The sequence below is a fragment of the Eschrichtius robustus genome, chromosome 12 (genome assembly GCF_028021215.1).
Source record: "Eschrichtius robustus isolate mEscRob2 chromosome 12, mEscRob2.pri, whole genome shotgun sequence".
Lineage (NCBI taxonomy): Eukaryota > Metazoa > Chordata > Mammalia > Artiodactyla > Eschrichtiidae > Eschrichtius > Eschrichtius robustus.
The window spans coordinates 100,121,136-100,136,847 of record NC_090835.1 but is presented as its reverse complement, the minus strand read 5'-3'; the positions used below and the strand labels follow the sequence as shown (position 1 = coordinate 100,136,847).

The 15,712-nt window shown below is 37.5% G+C and overlaps 1 long non-coding RNA gene and 1 pseudogene across 3 annotated transcripts in view; one reads left to right on the top strand and one right to left on the bottom strand.

Moving 5' to 3' along the window:
• LOC137773274 (52 kDa repressor of the inhibitor of the protein kinase-like) overlaps positions 1-2,962 on the top strand; it is a 33,819-nt pseudogene extending 30,857 nt beyond the window's left edge.
• The window catches only part of LOC137773658 (uncharacterized), a 180,440-nt gene that overhangs the window by 156,283 nt on the left and 8,445 nt on the right, over positions 1-15,712 (bottom strand). The window lies entirely within an intron of this gene.

Genomic DNA, 15,712 nt, shown 5'->3' with positions numbered 1-15,712 from the left:
CATTTTAAAAAAAGAAAATTAAAACACCAGTCATGTCAAACTGCCCACCTAATTTAGTTTCCTTCCTCCACTACCAACAGGCAGACAAGCTTCCCTGAATTGGGGGGAGGGGAGGGAAGAGCAGGCTGGCTGGCTGTTGGGCGACAATATCAAACTTTTGCACAGCCCCCAACTGAACATGGAAGATAATGCAGTCCAATCTGACTTTCTTTAGGTTCCTGAAAGATCTGGACAGAAGCCAGAAGTGGGTGAAGAAATGTAAGATATGTGACTTAGAAGATAAAACACCTGATCTGCTAAGCAAACATTACTGCCAAATGCTTTAAGAGACCTATGGTTTGTAGAATGAGTACTTAAAAAGGAGTTCTTTGAGATTATGCTATGCCAGCAGTGGTTGATTTCACCAGTCATCTGAACAATCCACATGGAGACATTGAAAATCAATAAAATAACTGAGAGATCATGAAATAAGAACACAAACAGAAAAAGAAATGGTAAAACTTCTGAACAGGAACGAACTCAGAAATAAAGAAACCATAGCAATCCTCACCACTCCAATGCAGAGAAAGAAGGTAAATAACAAGATGAAGGCATTTTTATCCTTAAACTTTGCAGAGAATGAAAACAAGGAGCAGCTAAAATCTTCATCTGAAGTTTGATTTTTATAAAGCACAAGTCTGGATTAACATGAAGCTGACAAAATCTCTAAAGATATCTTTTCTCCTGCTGGAGTGCAGACGATATTCTGGTGAGGCAGTTCTGAGAAAGTGCTTCGAGACAATAGCAGTTACACATCCATCCTTTTGAAAACACAGCAGAAATAGGTGCTGGACACTGCAAGAGTGCCATTGGAGAGAAACAGGAAAGTGAGAGACTCACCTCTTCCATTATCACTGATAATAAGATGGACATAGTAGGGGAGGAGCAATCACCAGTACTGGTGAGGTTCATCAATGAATCTCAATCCAGACAGAGGAATATAGGCTTTCTACCTTCTGAAGTTGATGCAGAAATTCTGGCTATGAACTTTCACACTATGATAATGGAAGAGTGGGGGACAAACATGGAGCACTGATGTGGTCTGGCTTAGATTATGTCTAGTGGACTTTCTCCCAAACGCAACTCATGGTAACTAGACTTTTAGAGAAACAACCCCAAAATATCTCCACAGTCTATTCTTCCTCTGCATTAAATACGTAGTTGTCAGAAGCAGTGTCTGTTGTGGGAGTATCTGTTGCTTTGGGAGAAATTAAAGATGTTTGCTCTTTTTTCTGTTGATCACAACTACTTTAGAACTTAACAATGTAATATCTGTCCTCTTTCAGAACAGTGAAGGATAAAAGGCACATGAACTGAAGGAAATTTGCCAGTCTCAATGAATAGGCGGGTATGATGCTTTTGAAAGTTTTGTAGAACTCCTGTAAATACTTGCTTTGTGTTTCGATGGTATAAATAATGAAACGAATGTTAGATAGAATAACTTTATAGCTGGTTGAGCTTTTGTTCTCTGTAGTGCATTAATAGATTTTGTTTTAATTATTACTGTTGTTCATAAAAGTATCCTATTTTTTAAAATAGCCTTTGGAAAAATTTCCAGGGCCGCATTTCCAATATTTCTTTGCAGCAGAGTTGCACTCTATGAAGAGATGGAAAATATTTATGTTTATCATAAATTTTGATTTGAGAAAGCCATGATTCAGCCCCAAACTTGATATTTAAATGGAATTTCCTGGAACTTCCTCTGGGCTCAGCAAGATAATCTCAACTAACCATTGAGAATTAGTATAAACAAATACTTAGTATCCCAACAATGAAACACATTATTCAGGACGTTAAAGATATTTTGTTACAATAGCACCTCACAAGTTCTTTTTTTTTTTAAATTAATTTTTATTGGAGTATGGTTGCTTTACCATGTTGTGTTAGCCTCCAGTGCACAACAGAATTAATCAGCCATACACATACAGATATCCCCTCTCCTCCCTTCTGGACTTCCCTTCCATTTAGGTTACCACAGTGCACTAGGTGAGTTCCCCTGTGTTATACAGCATGTTCCCATCAGTTGTCCATTTTATACATAGTATCAATAATGTATATTTGTCAATCCCAGTCTCCGAATTCCACCCCCCCCCACCCTTTTCCCCCTTGGTATCCATACATACAGCAATCCCACTACTGGGCATATACCCAGAGAAAACCATAAATCAAAAAAACACATGCACCCCAATGTTCATAGCAGCACTATTTACAACAGCCAGGACATGGAAGCAACCTAAATGCCCATTGACAGAGGAATGTATAAAGAAGGTGTGGTACATATATACAACGGAATATTACTCAGCCATATAAAGGAATGAAATTGCGTCATTTGTAGAGATGTGGATGGACCTAGAGAGTGTCATACAGAGTGAAGTAAGTCAGAAGGAGAAAAGCAAATATCGTATAATAATGCATATATGTGGAATCTAGAAAAATGGTACAGATGATCTTAGTTGCAAAGCAGAAATAGAGACAGACGTAGAGAACAAATGTATGGGCACCTCACAGTTCTTAAATGCTTATCTCTTATAGCACCAGTCATGGAACAGCTCACATTCAACACCATGCCAACATGTACCAAAGTGACTTATCCATTCCTAACACACTCTCTGCCAACCTTCATTGTTGGAGGATCAAACAAAACACAGAGAAAAGGACACAGAGCTTCCATTAACCATGTACAAAGCCCCCTACCTGTCTCACTTCAATTTTTTTCTTAATGTCTATGCATGGCTGAAGGTCCTGTGTATTCTTCCTTGATGAAGTTTGAGAATGAGAGCAATGAAATTAGATGAAAGCATCTTAAGCATAATTAAGAAATATTTCAACAGACCAGAGGTCAAATAACTTTACTTTGTTTAACATAAATCTTGATATAAAATAAGATCTTAATTTAATGGTAGACACATATATCAAACTATGAATTTAAGCCAGAGTTTCCTACAAGTACTTTAAAAAGAACACTGAAAATACCTAAGAGAAGTTTTAAAAATTGGTTTTATCCTTACAGTTGATATTTGGAGGAAAAGTTCTAAGGTGTATGTAGGCCATTAAATCACTGACTATTTGCTTCTGAGCCTTCCATTGAATGCATTAAACATTGATAAACTGCCGGTTAAATGGCAGCTGTTTGAAATTTTATTCTCTGAAGACCTCTCATTTCAGAAGACAGCATTGAAAGAACATTTCATTTCTCTGTGATTTCTCTTGGTGGTACTCCGGGGAAATTTTAGTTGAGTCACTTGAAATAGAACATTATTATTGCCATGAGTCAAATTATTAGGTATTAGTTTCCAGGTCTTTGAGGAAATAAATGTCAGAGAGGTGTGGGGAGAAGGAATATATTTCATAAAATACTGCAATAAAGCTCAGGACTGACCATTGACTAGTAGGTGTTTTAGTATGTGGTTAAAAATCTGTAATGGGCAGTTAAGGAAATTACCAACAAGTAGAATAAACTTTGAGATCACCAAACAGAGACTGCAGTGTAGATTTTGTCTCCATTAAGTAGAAAATTGAAGTTCGAATAGAAAGCAATCCACTGTGGTTCTTCTTCTGGATGTTATTTACAATCATTTGTCAAATTTATACCTTAGCTGAGTATAGTCTTTCTAGCAGGTGCACATTGAACACTTTTGTTTCATGGTCAAGAGAGAATCAGAAGCCAAGGCTACTGACCATCTATTTGACTGTTTTTTCTCTCCATGACCATACCTACTGCCTTGTTTTGATTTATAAAAATTACCTGGGAAAAATAGGAATTTTTTTTGCTTATATAAAAGTAATACAGAAATTATTGCTGTTATTTTGGTGAGAAAAATTTTGTACAATGTGTTTTAATCTAAATAAAACGTAAATTTTATTTTTTTAAAGAAAATTACAAAAAAATCCTTTATAACCATAGATGCAAAACTCCTTAACAAAATATTCACAAATGGAATCCAGCAATATATTAAAAGAATGATATACCATGACAAAGTAGAGTTTATCCCAGGAATGCAAGGTTGGTTTCACATTTAAAAGTCAATCAATATTACTCATTGTATTGACAGACAAAAGGAACATAGGATCTTCTCAATAGATGTGTAAAAAGTACTTGACAAATTAAAAAAACTCTCATGATATTAACAAAAAAATTCTAAGTAAACCAGAAATAGAAGGGAACTTCCTTCACCTGATAAAGGATATTTATGGGGGACTTCCCTGGCGGTCCCGTGGTTAAGACTCCACGCTTCCACTGCAGGGGGCATGGGTTCGATCCCTGGTGGGGAACTAAGATCCCGCATGCTGTGTGGTATAGCCAGAAAAAAAAAAAAAGGATATTTATGAAAACCTTACAGTTAATATAATGCTCAGTGGTGAGAGAATAAGAGTTTTTCCTCTCAGACTGGACACAGGGCAAAGATGTCTCCACTTAATGTTGTAATGGAGGCCCCAGCCAGTGGACTAGGGCAAGAAAATGAAGTAAAGAGCGTAATGTGTTTGTATGAAAATTCTAGGGAACCTATAAGCAACTACTAGAACTAATAAGCAAATTTTAAAATGTTGCAGGATACATTGTCAATATTCTAAAATTAATTGTTCTTTTATAACTTACTGACTTAATGGTAATAAAATTAAAAATTTTCATTTACAATAGCAACTAAAACATAAAAATTTAGAGGTAAATTAAACAAAACATGCAAGACCTCTTCACTAAAAATTACAAAACATTGCTAAGAGAAATTAAGGAAAACCCAAATAAATGGACATATGTACCATGTTAATGGATTAGAAGACGCAAGTAAATCTGAAAAACAAGAACAAAGTTGGAGGATTTACACGATCTGAATTCAAAATTTACTAAGGCTACATTAATCAAGACAGTGTGATACTGGCATAAGGACTGAGAAACATCAATGGAACAGGATAGAGAGCCCAGAAATAGACTCACACTCGTAAAATCAATTAATTTCCAACAAAGGTACCAAAGCAATACATTGGGGGGCAAGGAAGATCTTTCCAACGAAAGGTACTGGAATAATTAGATATTCAACTGGGAAATGTTTATTCAAAAGGAACCTGGATGTTCTTCAGCATTACTCTTGTTCAATACACTAATCTGATGTGTTGTTCTTTTCTATTTACACATTAGCCTATCAAAGCACTTTTTCCACTATTATAGTAATATTCCTACTGCAAAAATGTTATTTTTCTTTTTATAAAAATAACCTTTTTAAGTTTTAAAAGCAATAGTTTTTCACTTATGACAACTCATATGTTAAAGTATAAAGTAAACAAAATTACCCATGATTATACAAGAAAACCAGAAATCACCCAAGTTGACCTTTTGGGTTGGTCTTTCTAATCTTCTGTATATAGTGTCATAAAATTGTATATTGCATTTTTAACCTAATATTATTTTGCATGTAATTTTCTTTTTCCAAGACTCTGAGATTTTTTGTTTGCATGCAATATGATGATATTAGCTTTCATTTTAACATCTTTTTATGACACTTGTAATTGCATTTCCTGAAGACATAAATTTTAACTGTAAGCTACATCCAAATTGCACTTCCAACAGACACCTATTTCTGGAGTATCTGCCAAACTCATAAATGACTCTTCTTCCATGGCAATTGTCCATTTCACAATCCCCTATCCAAAATGTAACTGTACTATTGAACAAGCATGACTCAGGGAAGCAATCATGGAACAAATTTTATTTTAAATTTAAACTGTTACTTTAAATTTATTTCAAATGTTTAGTTGTTCTCTTGCCCCTGATGAAATTTAGGGCAGGTCACAAAACTGAGCATTTCAAAATTATTTTTAAGTATCCTGTTACAAGAAAAACCACAGAAGCAATCTCTAGGCAGCCAAATTTACAGTAGATAATCTGTTCTAAGGCCACAAGTGATTGTTAAAGTTCTGGCAACCTGAACTAAATGGGCCAATTACGCTCTCACACAGGAATTCCGAAATTAAGTCCAGAGTAAAGTTTGCCTGCAATTGTAGCGCACACTGTGGACTGAAGGCCAGAGAAGCGGAGTCTTCAAAGAGAAAGAAGACAGGAGGAAATGCAAAAAGGAGAAGCAGATATGGACCAAGAGCATTTCCTGGATTCTGCCAGCTGTTAATTGCTGGTATCACTTCCTTCCAGAACTCCAGTTGCATTCCTGCCTTTGGGTTCTGTGAAACCCCTCAATCATTGTAATACCCAACTTCTAACTTTTTTTTTGTTGAATCAAGTTTTTGTTAAAGAGGCCCAAATAATACAGAAATGAGTATGGACTATGGGAAGTTTTATCCCTTAAACAACTAACATATTCATGATCAGTATAACCTTTGGCTTTGCCCATGGATGATGGCCTTTCTCTGATCTACTCCCTCCATCTGAGGGTCCATGTTAGCTGTAAACTTGTAGTGTTCCCTGCTCACTCACTAAGATGCGACTGTAGAGTTACCTAGATCATCTTTGCTCTTTTGAAACATCAATGTCAAACTTTTATGTATAGTTTCCTGATTTGAGAGAGCACATTGTCAGAAAATGCATAGGATTTGATATTCAGTGACTCCTGCAGATGTTTTTAATTCTAATCCCTTTGTGTTGTTCTTAGAAAGGAAATCAAGTTTTATTTGTCTTACTATTATTTCCAAGGTAGTCAATTTTAATACTGTGAGAATAAAGCACTTGAGTTTTTTTGGCTTCTGAATGTCAATGAGTTCTGTTTTCAGAAATTTGCCTTAGGTGAAGCATAAATTTACATGACATATTTTTAGTGACTGAGGGAAAATTCACTCACATTGCTAATAAAAAAGTTCCAGTATTACCAATATAATTTGTATTGGTTAGTGTAGCTCTAAGGATATGTCTAGAAAACCAAAGATAGCAGAGAATTAACACAACCCTAAAATGTCCTGATATTAGTTTTTCACCACATGATTTAGAAAATTATCTTTACTATTCATATTCATATTGCAGACTCTAGCTTGGGTGAAATACTTTTAGCTTAGAAAACCAGTCTGTAGGACACATTAAGTTTTAGAAACTTGGTTTCTTCACATTCTCAAACTATTGTGAAACTTTATTAAATTAAGTGAATCAAACAAAAATTATTCAATAAATATTTAACATTTGCTAGGTGATATGGGTGTTATAGACAAAAAAAAAAAAAAAAAGGCATGTGGCCTTTGCCCTCCTTTACCTGGTAAAGTAGTTGGGAAGAGATACAGAGCAAGAATAATAAAACAAGACAGTGTAGAGTGATGCGTATGCTGATTTTTAGAAGTTCTGAGATGGGGGAGAGAGAAATGGAAAAAAAAAGTGAACAAAGAAGCTAAGAACAGAGGATACAGAGAGAGAGTATATCTTGCATTTATGACAACTTTTCTGTCATTCCCTCCTTGGGGCTCCACTGAAATGAACTGAAGTTGAAATGGTCAGAGAGAACTTCCTAGAGAGTTGATTTGATTTGGGACCTGAAGGAAGAGACAGGATTTGAAAGGATAAATGGCTAAGTAGACAACATAAGCCAAAGTATGGAGATGAGAATACATTCAGGTTTGCAGAGGAGCAATTATCCTTACTAGCGTTGGAAGCCATAGGAAATAATACTGGGTGAGCATGGTGAAAAAGAGAAGTCAAAGGATTTTAAACATGAAGAACATAGGGAATTACTGAGCAGAGGGGTAACAGGATGAAAATTGGTTTGGGAGGATTAGTTGGGCAAGGTTATGAAAGGTGCTTGGGAAGGGTGCACACTGGCATCTGGCAAGGTAACCAGGGCGTTGCTGTACTGATCCTTCCATGAGGCAATGAGGGCAGTGTCATCGCAAATAGGAAGGACCAATAAGAGCTTTCCAAAAAAGAAAACTATCTGATCTAGAGCTATCTGAGTCAGAGATGATGGTAGAACTTCTTGTCTAAAGGAGTTGGGAGGTATGAGGCTGGAACTTAGGGAAGAGGACAGCATGGAGAAGTAGGCTGACATAGATTTAGTAGTCAGTGATATAAAAGCGACAGCTGAACCCAAGAGAATGAGGGAGGATTCATCAAAGAAGGAATGTGGAGGAGAGAACAGAGAAATGAAAGTTGAGAACCACCCACATTTAGGGCATAGGACAAATAAAATGAGCCAATGCAAGAGGGAACATGTGGCCTGGGATGTAAGTGAGACTCAGATAGTGTTGCCAGAGAATTAAGGCAGCAGAGTGGTTAAGGAGGAGGACGCTGTCACCAGTGCTGGAAGAAGGTGAAGGAGCGAGAAGATGAGGACTTCAGGAGAAGAGTTAATAGTGATCTGGGACTGGAAACCAGATCACATAGACAAGGGAGGGAAGGAGCTATGAGGTGATGAGCGAGTGGACATGGGCAGAATAATGAAGCAGTTAGGAGGACAGGCTCTGATGGCAACTCTACTTGAATCCTGGCTCCATCCAGACTGGGCAACTTAACACACAGAAGTTGACCTAAGTCTCCATGCACTGGATTGAATAGCATCCCCCCAAATTCATGTCCTTCCCAGAACCTCAGACTGTGACCTTATTTAAAAATAGGGTTGTTGCAGATATAACTAGTAAAGATGAGGTTATACTACAGTAGGGTGGGCCCTTAGTACAATATGACTGATGTCCTTATAAGAAGAGGAAAGGACACAGAAAGAGACACACACAGGGAAGATGACCACGTGAGGATGGAGGCAGACACTGGAGTTAATATGCAACTGCAAGCCAAGGAAAACTCAGGATGCCTGGCAACACCAGAAGTTAGGAGAAAGGCACAGAACAGATTCTCTCCTAGAAACTTGAGAGAGTACAGCCCTGCTAACAGGGCTGATTTTGGACTTTGAGACCCCAGAACTGTGAGAAAATACATTTCTGTTGCTTTAAGCCACCCATTTTGTGTTACTTTGTTATGGCAGCTCCAGTAAACTAATATTCTTGGTAATCTCATCCTTAATGTGAGGATACTAACACTCTCCTTATAGGAAGGGTTAGCAGTATAATATGAAAAATGCTTAGCACAGTGTCTGCCCCATTGGAAGAGCTCAGTTATATGTTGTCATATATTATTTTTTTCTTTGAACAATTTGGTGTGGAAGAAAGGAAAAAGTGGTCCTAGAAAAACCATACATATAGTGAGGTAAATGTTGTTATTGTTTCTTTTTACATTTTTATTTTAAACATTTTATCAAGAAGGTACCTCTTTTTTTTATACAGCAGGTTCTTATTAGTCATCCATTTTATACACATCATGTCAATCCCAATCGCCCAATTCATCACACCACCATCCCCACGCCCCCACAGCTTTCCCCCTTTGGTGTCCATACGTTTGTTCTCTACATCTGTGCCTCAATTTCTGCCCTGCAAACCGGTTCATCTGTACTATTTTTCTAGGTTCCACATATATGCGTTAATATACGATATTTGTTTTTCTCTTTCTGACTTACTTCCCTCTGTATGACAGTCTCTAGATTCATCCACGTCTCAACAAATGACCCAATATCGTTGCTTTTTATGGCTGAGTAATATTCCATTGTGTATATGTACCACATCTTCTTTATCAATTCATCTGTCGATGGGCATTTAGGTTGCTTCCATCACCCGGCTATTGTAAATAGTGCTGCAGTGAACATTGGGGTGCATGTGTCTTTTTGAATTATGGTTTTCTCTGGGTACATGCCCAGTAGTGGGATTGCTGGTCATATGGTAATTCTATTTTTAGTCTTTTAAGGAACCTCCATACTGTTCTCCATACTGGCTGTATCAATTTACATTCTCACCAACAGTGTAAGAGGGTTCCCTTTTCTCCACACCCTCTCCAGCGTTTGCTGTTTGTACATTTTCTGATGATGCCCATTCTAACTGGTGTGAGGTGATACCTCATTGTAGTTTTGATTTGCATTTCACTAATAATTAGTGAGGTTGAGCAGCTTTTCATGTGTTTCCTGGCCATCTGTATGTCTTCTTTGGAGAAATGTCTATTTAGGTCTTCTGCCCATTTTTGGATTGGGTTGTTTGTTTCTTTAATATTGAGCTGCATGAGCTGTTCATATATTTTGGAGATTAATCCTTTGTCCATTGATTTGTTTGCAAATATTTTCTCCCATTCTCAGGGTTGTCTTTTCGTCCTGTTTATGGTTTCCTTTGCTGTGCAAAAGCTTTTAAGTTTCATTAGGTCCCATTTGTTTATTTTTGTTTTCATTTCCATTCCTCTAGGAGGTGGATCAAAAAAGATCTTGTGATTTATGTCAAACAGTGTTCTTCCTATGTTTTCCTCTAAGAGTTTTATAGTGTCCAGTCTTACGTTCAGGTCTCGCATCCATTTTGAGTTTATTTTTGTGTTGGTGTTAGGGAGTGTTCTAATTTTATTCTTTTACATGTAGCTGTCCAGTTTTCCCAGCACCACTTATTGAAGAGACTGTCTTTTCTCCATTGTATATCCTTGTCTCTTTTGTCATAGATTAGTTGACCATAGGTGCGTGGGTTTATCTCTGGGCTTTCTATCTTTTTCCATTGATCTATGTTTCTGTTTTTGTGCCAGTACCATATTGTCTTGATTACTGTAGCTTTGTAGTATAGTCTGAAGTCAAGGAGTCTGATTCTTCCAGCTCCGTTTTTGTCCCTCAAGACTGCTTTGGCTATTCTGGGTCTTTTGTGTCTCCATACAAATTTTAAGATTTTTTGTTCTAGTTCCGTAAAAAATGCCATTGGTAATTTGATAGGGATTGCATTGAATCTGTAGATTGCTTTGGGTAGTATAGTCATTTTCACAATATTGATTCTTCCAATCCAAGAACATGGTATCTCTCTCCATCTGTTGGTATCTTCTTTAATTTCTTTCATCAGTGTCTTATAGTTTTCCGCATACAGGTCTTTTGTCTCCCTAGGTAGGTTTATTCCTAGGTATTTTATTCTTTTTGTTGCAATGGTAAATGGGAGTGTTTCCTTAATTTCTCTTTCAGATTTTTCATCATTAGTGTATAGGAATGCAAGAGATTTCTGTGTGTTAATTTTGTATCCTGCAACTTTACCAAATTCATTGATTAGCTCTAGTAGTTTTCTGGTGGCATCTTTAGGATTCTCTATGTATAGTATCATGTCATCTGCAAACAGTGACAGTTTTACTTCTTCTTTTCCAATCTGTATTCCTTTTATTTCTTTTTCTTCTCTGATTGCCGTGGCTAGGACTTCCAAAACTATGTTGAATAATAGTGGTGAGAGTGGACATCCTTGTCTTGTTCCTGATCTTAGAGGAAATGCTTTCAGTTTTTCTCCATTGAGAACGATGTTTGCTGTGGGTTTGTCATATATGGCCTTTATTATGTTGAGGTAGGTTCCCTCTGTGCCCACTTTCTGGAGAGTTTTTATCATAAATGGGTGTTGAATTTTGTCAAAAGCTTTTTCTGCATCTATTGAGATGATCATATGGTTTTTATTCTTCAATTTGTTAATATAGTGTATCACATTGTTTGATTTGCGTATATTGAAGAATCCTTGCATCCCTGGGCTAAATCCCACTTGATCATGGTGTATGATCCTTTTAATGTACTGTTGAATTGTTTGCTAGTATTTTGTTGAGGATTTTTGCATCTATATTCATGAGTGATATTGGTCTGTAATTTTCTTTTTCTGTAGTATCTTTGTCTGGTTTTGGTATCAGGGTGATGGTGGCCTCATAGAATGAGTTTGGGAGTGTTCCTTCCTCTGCAATTTTTTGGAAGAGTTTGAGAAGGATGGGTGTTAGCTCTTCTCTAAGTGTTTGATAGAATTCACCTGTGAAGCCATCTGGTCCTGGACTTTTGTTTGTTGGAAGATTTTTAATCCCAGTTTCAATTTCATTACTTGTGATTGGTCTGTTAATATTTTCTATTTCTTCCTGGTTCAGTCGTGGAAGGTTATACCTTTCTAAGAATTTGTCCATTTCTTCCAGGTTGTCCATTTTATTGGCATAGAGTTGCTTGTAGTAGTGTCTTGGGATGCTTTGTATTTCTGCGGTGTCTACTGTAACTTCTCCTTTTTCATTTCTAATTTTATTGATTTGAGTCCTCTCCCTCTTTTTCTTGATGAGTCTGGCTAATGGTTTATCAATTTTGTTTATCTTCTCAAAGAACCAGCTTTTAGTTTTATTGATCTTTGCTACTGTTTTCTTTGTTTCTATTTCATTTATTTCTGCTCTGATCTTTATGATTTCTTTCCTTCTGCTAACTTTGGGTTTGATTTGTTCTTCTTTCTCTAGTTCCTTTAGGTGTAAGGTTAGATTATTTATTTGAGATTTTTCTTGTTTCTTGAGGTAGGCTTGTATAGCTATAAACTTCCCTCTTAAAACTGCTTTTGCTGCATCCCATAGGTTTTGGATCGTTGTGTTTTCATTGTCATTTGTCTCTAGGTATTTTTTGATTTCCTCTTTGATTCCTTCAGTGATCTTTTGGTTATTTAGTAACGTATTGTTTAGCCTCCAAGTGTTTGTGTTTTTTACTTTTTTTCCCCTGTAATTCATTTCTTATCTCATAGCATTGTGGTCAGAGAAGATGCCTGATATAACTTCAATTTTCTTAAATTTACTGAGGCTTGATTTCTGACCCAAGATGTGATCTATCCTGGAGAATGTTCCGTGCGCACTTGAGAAGAAAGTGTAATCTGCTGTTTTTGGATGGAATGTCCTATAAATATCAATTAAATCTATCTGGTCTACTGTGTCATTTAAAGTTTCTGTTTCCTTATTAATTTTCTGTCTGAATGATCTGTCCATTGGTGTAAGTGAGGTGTTAATGTCCCCCACTATTATTGTGTTACTGTCAATTTCCTCTTTTAGAGCTGTTAGCAGTTGCCTTATGTATTGAGGTGTTCCTATGGTGGGTGCATATATATTTATAATTGTTATATCTTCTTCTTGGATTGATCCCTTGATCATTATGTAGTGTCCTTCCTTGTCTCTTGTACATTCTTTATTTTAAAGTCTATTTTATCTGATATGAATATTGCTACTCCAGCTTTCTTTTGATTTCCATTTGCATGGAATATCTTTTTCCATCCCCACATATTCAGTCTGTATGTGTCCCTAGGTCTGAAGTGGGTCTCTTGTAGACAGCATATATATGGGTCTTGTTTTTGCATCCATTCAGCAAGCCTGTGTCTTTTGGCTGGAGCATTTAATCCATTCACATTTAAGGTAATTATTGATATGTATGTTCCTATTACCATTTTCTTAATTGTTTTGGGTTTGTTTTTGTAGGTCCTTTTCTTCTCTTGTGTTTCCCACTTAGAGAAGTTCCTTTAGCATTTGTTGTAGAGCTGGTTTGGTGGTGCTGAATTCTCTTAGCTTTTGCTTGTCTGTAAAGCTTTTGATTTCTCCATCGAATCTGAATGAGATCCTTGCTGGGTAGAGTAATCTTGGTTGTAGGTTCCTCCCTTTCATCACTTTAAGTATATCATGCCACTCTCTTCTGGCTTGTAGAGTTTCTGCTGATAAATCAGCTTTTAACCTTATGGGAGTTCCCTTGTATATTATTTGTCATTTTTCCCTTACTGCTTTCAATAATTTTTCTTTGTCTTTAATTTTTACCAATTTGATTACTATGTGTCTTGGTGTGTTTCTCCTTGGGTTTATCCTGTATGGAACCCTCTGTGCTTCCTGGATTTGGGTGGCTATATCCTTTCCCATGTTAGGGAAGTTTTTGACTATAATCTCTTTAAATATTTCCTCTGGTCCTTTCTCTCTCTCTTCTCCTTCTGGGACCCCTATAATGCGAATGTTGTTGCGTGTAATGTTGTCCCAGAGGTCTCTTAGGCTGTCTTCATTTCTTTTCATTCTTTTTTCTTTATTCTGTTCCATGGCAGTGAATTCCACCATTCTGTCTTCCAGGTGACTTATCTGTTCTTCTGCCTCAGTTATTCTGCTATTGATTCATTCTAGTGTAGTTTTCATTTCAGTTATTGTATTGTTCATCTCTGTTTGTTTGTTCTTTAATTCTTCTAGGTCTTTGTTAAACATTTCTTGCATCTTCTCAATCTTTACCTCCATTCTTTTTCCGAGGTCCTGGATCATCTTCACTATCATTATTCTGAATTCTTTTTCTAGAAGGTTGCCTATCTCCACTTCATTTAGTTGTTTTTCTGGGGTTTTATCTTGTTCCTTCATCTGGTACATAGCCCTCTGCCTTTTTATCTTGTCTGTCTTTCTGTGAATGTGGTTTTTGTTCCACAGGCTGCAGGACTGTCGTTCTTCTTGCTTCTGTTGTCTGCCCTCTGGTGGATGAAGCTAAGAGGCTTGTGCAACTTTCCTGATGGGAGGGACTGGTGGTAGGTAGAGCTCTCGTGGGCAGAGCTCAGTAAAAGTTTAATCTGCTTGACTGCTGATGGGTGGGGCTGGGTTCCCTCCCTGTTGGTTGTTTGGCCTGAGGCAACCCAACACTGGAGCCTACCTGGGCTCTTTGGTAGGGCTAATGGCCGACTCTGGCAGGGCTCACGCCAAGAAATACTTCCCAGAACTTCTGCTGCCAGTGTCCTTGTCCCCTCGGTGAGACACAGCCACCCCCCCCACCTCTGCAGGAGACCCTCCAACACTAGCAGGTAGGTCTGGTTCAGTCTCCCCTGGGGTTAGTGCTCCTTCCCCTGGGTCCCGATGTGCACACTACTTTGTGTGTGCCCTCCAAGAGTGGAGTCTCTGTTTCCCCCAGTCCTGTCTAAGTCCTGCAATCAAATCCCACTAGCCTTCAAAGTCTGTTTCTCTAGGAATTCCTCCTCCCATTGCCGGACCCCCAGGTTGGGAAGCCTGAGGTGGGGCTCGGAGCCTTCACTCCAGTGGGTGGACTTCTGTGGTATAAGTGTTCTCCAGTCTGTGAGTCATCCACCCAGCAGTTATTGGATTTGATTTTACTGTGATTGCGCCACTCCTACCGTCTCATTGTGGCTTCTCCTTTGTCTTTGGATGTGGGGTATCTTTTTTGGTGAGTTCCAGTGTCTTCCTGTTGATGACTGTCCAGCAGCTAGTTGTGATTCTGGTGTTCTCACAAGAGGGAGTGACAGCATGTCCTTTTACTCCGCCATCTTGGTTCAGGGCCAATTGTTTCTTTTTAAATAATAGTTATGTGTGCATATTTAAACGCAGAAAATGAATAAAATCTCCAGAGAGAGGAATAGACTAAAGAATTTGGAGATAATATATATCTTCATCAAAGACCAAATCCAGGGCAAATGAAAGATTTCATGAGATGTGACTATAAAGTAATAGACTGCATGTTTTAATGACTTACTACCATTTATAGTTCCAAAATGATATTATTCTTCAGAGAAGACACTCTGGAAGGTAGATTGTTATTCTAATGGCGTTGCCATTACTTCAAATACATTTTAATTTTCTTCCAAACCAGGTAGTTCCAAACTACACAGACAAAGGTTTCACCACTCATGACACACCTCACTTTTACTCAAAAGACGTTTCTTGCCAGGCTGGCCACTCAACTGACATTACACCAAGCAACTTCTGACTATTTCCAAATGCCAAGTCCACCCGTAAATTATAAACATTAGCACCATTGAGGGCATTTTTTAGAAGTGTGCCAAATATTTATCAAAGTAGTCTTAAATACCCAAATGTGAAAGAAGACATTCCGATTTCAAATAGAGTATCAATCTTGTTGGCATATATGCTTGATGCCTTCAAACCAGGCAAGGCTCTTGACAAAAGTTT